This window comes from Schistocerca americana, unplaced genomic scaffold (genome assembly GCF_021461395.2).
Source record: "Schistocerca americana isolate TAMUIC-IGC-003095 unplaced genomic scaffold, iqSchAmer2.1 HiC_scaffold_451, whole genome shotgun sequence".
NCBI classification, from domain to species: Eukaryota; Metazoa; Arthropoda; class Insecta; order Orthoptera; family Acrididae; genus Schistocerca; species Schistocerca americana.
Window position 1 is genome coordinate 42,501 of NW_025726183.1, and position 5,000 is coordinate 47,500.

At 54.6% G+C, this 5,000-nt stretch overlaps 1 non-coding gene across 1 annotated transcript in view; it reads left to right on the forward strand.

The window, feature by feature from the left end:
* Positions 1-4,543: 4,543 nt before the first annotated feature.
* The window catches only part of LOC124583237, a 1,888-nt gene continuing 1,431 nt past the window's right edge, over positions 4,544-5,000 (forward strand). Inside the window, exon 1 of the ribosomal RNA XR_006974105.1 lies at positions 4,544-5,000. This exon is cut by the window's right edge and continues 1,431 nt beyond it. This is a non-coding gene — a ribosomal RNA (small subunit ribosomal RNA).

Consider the following 5,000-nt stretch of genomic DNA (forward strand, 5'->3'; position numbering starts at 1 on the left):
GCGCACCGCAAAACACACCGCCATCTGTAGGTCTCCCGCAACATGACCTCCTGCAACGACGATACCGGCATCTATGAGACGCCAAGCCGACTAAGACAGCCATGGGCCCACAGTGCCCTTCTTTCGACCCCACCCACAAAGCCTGCATCCTCTGTCGACAACAGCACCCCAACGCCAGCGCCTCTGCCGCACGAAGTCGTGGACCGGCAATCACTCCACCTGCACCCGTTCGTGCCCCACCCCAACCGCTCGACTCGCAACTCCAGCGGATGAACGGCGGACTTTGCTCGCACTCGCAATGTGCAATCCACCCCTATAACGTGCGTTTCATGAAGAGTTATGTCCAATATGCGACATTCCCGCTGTCCATATACATGAGCTGCGAGCTGTACCACGTACGAGCTACAGACGCGATCGCGTTGCTCTCTGTACGAATGCAGATGCTCAGCGGCAGCTAGGAGGCGCTCCATCCATGTCGGTACCGGTGAGCGTTGCACTCGCAGTCGCAAAAACGTACGGCAAGTATATTACTCGGAAGAGTCAATGACAGTCCAAGCCCCCCTGCGTGGGAAGAGTCTTCCTAGGCCATGACCCACCGGAAGGGCGCAGCGTCCCCCACCCCAGACATGTGACGTCACACTATCGGTATTGACGACTAGACTGATTCCTTATAATCATTTGCGATACACCGGTGGAAGCTGCCGAGACGAGTAACTACATAGCGGGCTCGCCGTGTCACTAATGTACAGAGATACAATAGTTTCGACTGGAACCGGATTAAACGTATACACGGCGCTGATTAGTAATAGATAGAGCCATCAGAATACAGATAATGTATACAACTGTCCGTATACATGCTGAAAGACTCTGCTCACAATCACACGTCAGCCAGACACTCTTATCACGCACTACTCTCTGCCTGTAACAGGCACACAGACAATATGTAAGCACCAGCATGGAACAACACCCAGTGCATCCTCTCTGCCACATTAGACAATCCACACTATCATAACCAGACCGGGAGGTCCACTCACAAAACAGAATATCTCACCCTTCCGACAACCACCATTGCTCAGCTAAGCCACCAACACCCACACATGTCCTACACAGGGGTGCACCCAACATCACAATACTGCCTCCTGTCACACCACACAAACAATGGCAGGAATGAAAGACACAGGTCTGCCACAAGCATGGAATCAGAGCGCCGCCTGTTATGAGCCAAAGGTGCACCCTGACGTGGCAAATCAGATGATGCCGCAGTCATTTACTTACGATAATCACAATCAACAAACCGGCCCCCCCCCCCCCCCCAAAACACCTTTCCTTACAACAATGTGTACCTTAACCTAACCCGTATTGTACCTTAACCTAACCCGTATTGTACCTTAACCTAACCCGTATTGTACCTTAACCTAACCCGTATTGTACCTTAACCTAACCCGTATTGTACCTTAACCTAACCCGTATTGTACCTTAACCTAACCCGTATTGTACCTTAACCTAACCCGTATTGTACCTTAACCTAACCCGTATTGTACCTTAACCTAACCCGTATTGTGCCTTAACCTAACCCGTATTGTGCCTTAACCTAACCCGTATTGTGCCTTAACCTAACCCGTATTGTGCCTTAACCTAACCCGTATTGTGCCTTAACCTAACCCGTATTGTGCCTTAACCTAACCCGTATTGTGCCTTAACCTAACCCGTATTGTGCCTTAACCTAACCCGTATTGTGCCTTAACCTAACCCGTATTGTGCCTTAACCTAACCCGTATTGTGCCTTAACCTAACCCGTATTGTGCCTTAACCTAACCCGTATTGTGCCTTAACCTAACCCGTATTGTGCCTTAACCTAACCCGTATTGCGCCTTAACCTAACCCGTATTGCGCCTTAACCTAACCCGTATTGCGCCTTAACCTAACCCGTATTGCGCCTTAACCTAACCTATATTGCGCCTTAACCTAACCTATATTGCGCCTTAACCTAACCTATATTGCGCCTTAACGTAACCCGCGTTGCGCCTTAACGTAACCCGCGTTGCGCCTTAACGTAACCCGCGTTGCGCCTTAACGTAACCCGCGTTGCGCCTTAACCTAACCCGCGTTGCGCCTTAACCTAACCCGCGTTGCGCCTTAACCTAACCCGCGTTGCGCCTTAACCTAACCCGCGTTGCGCCTTAACCTAACCCGCGTTGCGCCTTAACCTAACCCGCGTTGCGCCTTAACCCAACCCGCGTTGCGCCTTAACCCAACCCACGTTGGGCCTTAACCCAACACACGTTGGGCCTTAACCCAACACACGTTGGGCCTTAACCCAACACACGTTGGGCCTTAACCCAACACACGTTGGGCCTTAACCCAACACACGTTGGGCCTTAACCCAACACACGTTGGGCCTTAACCCAACACACGTTGGGCCTTAACCCAACACACGTTGGGCCTTAACCCAACACACGTTGGGCCTTAACCCAACACACGTTGGGCCTTAACCCAACACACGTTGGGCCTTAACCCAACACACGTTGGGCCTTAACCCAACACACGTTGGGCCTTAACCCAACACACGTTGGGCCTTAACCCAACACACGTTGGGCCTTAACCCAACACACGTTGGGCCTTAACCCAACACACGTTGGGCCTTAACCCAACACACGTTGGGCCTTAACCCAACACACGTTGGGCCTTAACCCAACACACGTTGGGCCTTAACCCAACACACGTTGGGCCTTAACCCAACACACGTTGGGCCTTAACCCAACACACGTTGGGCCTTAACCCAACACACGTTGGGCCTTAACCCAACACACGTTGGGCCTTAACCCAACACACGTTGGGCCTTAACCCAACACACGTTGGGCCTTAACCTGCTCTGTAATTGTCATACGACGCGTTAAATTAGTGTAGTGTTGCCTAACTGCAACCCCCGCAATATAGTTTGCTACCCGCACTGCCCGGTCCCCAGAGTATCGCTTCATGTTAAACACCTTGCAGCTATACACTGTAATGCGGATGGCAGCAGGACGTACATGCTCAATGCCCTTCGCAGTTGTTCATTGGCATTCGCATGGCGAAGCACAGCCTACGTTGTGGTACGGCTTGTGTCAACTGTCCGCTGATGTTGTACGTCCAAATCACACACTGTACTGCACATTGGTCCTCATGTACTGAATGATACATCGTGGTACATGTGTGACCGTACCACGACTGCGCCAACAACGGCGAACCATACGGTCCAAATATTGTGCACTCAGCTACGTGTCGTCTCCCTATAAGAGCTGGATTGCAGTATGGTATGCCGTGGATGGCGATCAGCATGAGCCGTCTGTTGATGTAGTGGCGCGTGTTGTCAGACGTAGTCGTCTCTTCTCACTCACCGTGATAGCATGGTGCACTGCGTTCCACATCTGCGACATGCGACAGAGGCCGGTTGACAGTCGTTCGCGCAATGGACATCGCATACGTACGGGGGCCACCTTCCACGTGTTCGCGAAGCGTGCACATGTTGTTGCGTGTATGTGGGCAGACATAGTGTGTCGTGACACCTGACACAGGCATGCAACAATCGTTGAATTTGCAAATGGCGATGGACGTCTACGTTTGCTGGTGACGTTACGCAAATGAACAACTGGTAAACCGTTGTGGTGCGGTTGTTCTCGCTAGAGGTGAATCAGTGATGGCGACGATCGGTTGAGCTACCAACCGGTTGTTTCAGCGATACCCACCATGCCCACGAACGTGAATGGCATGTGGGTGTGAAGCGATACGCGGCGGTGGCTGGGTGGGACCGTCCCCGGCCGGTGAGGGGGGGCCTCCCGGCGTGCTGGCCGCGCGGTGCGTGGGCGCACGCGCTACAGCCGGCTGGTGGGGGCGGCCAGTGGCAGGCGCGCCGGCCGACGGAGGCGGCAGGCGGCGCAGCTGCGCGCCGGCGCACCCTGCACGCGGCGCCGTGCGGCCAAAGTAGGTCCTCGCGGGCCCGGTGCGAAGCGCGGTGGACATCTGCAGTGTGCTGGTCCGATTGAGGACTGTGTGCGCTGAGGATGCGCCGCCGCCCGGCGCTCGGCGCCGCGACGCCGTCTGCTGCTCGGTCGCCTCTGCGGTTCTCGCAGGTGGTTTGTATCGCAGCTGTGCGGACGTGTTGGCGCGTTCGCTTCGGCACCCAAGTGGGGCTTTTGTCCTTCTGTGGCGCTGGCGTTGGAGCTGCCGGCCACCGTAGGTGGCGCGTGTTGTCTCCCGCCGGCAATGCCACGACAGCACGCTCCCGGGCCTCTGTCGGCAGCGGCAAGCTCAGTTGGGAGCACGGGTGGTCGCACCTAAAGCGTCTACTCGCCAAACTCCGGGCGATTGCGCCTCTCTCGAACCCGACCAAGTACTTAGGACGGCGCTGCGCGCCGCCGGGACCTGAGAGGGTTTCGAGGTGTATTGTGCAGGGGAGCTCAGCCTCCTCCTGTTTGCAGAATAATTGAGCGGACGCTTGCGTGTTCGCGCGGGCCCCCGGGACACACTCCCGGGCGGCCGGCTGCTCAGCTCTAGTTGACGCAGCTCCCTGGTTGATCCTGCCAGTAGTCATATGCTTGTCTCAAAGATTAAGCCATGCATGTCTCAGTACAAGCCGCATTAAGGTGAAACCGCGAATGGCTCATTAAATCAGTTATGGTTCCTTAGATCGTACCCACGTTACTTGGATAACTGTGGTAATTCTAGAGCTAATACATGCAAACAGAGTCCCGACCAGAGATGGAAGGGACGCTTTTATTAGATCAAAACCAATCGGTCGGCTCGTCCGGTCCGTTTGCCTTGGTGACTCTGAATAACTTTGGGCTGATCGCACGGTCCTCGTACCGGCGACGCATCTTTCAAATGTCTGCCTTATCAACTGTCGATGGTAGGTTCTGCGCCTACCATGGTTGTAACGGGTAACGGGGAATCAGGGTTCGATTCCGGAGAGGGAGCCTGAGAAACGGCTACCACATCCAAGGAAGGCAGCAGGCGCGCAAATT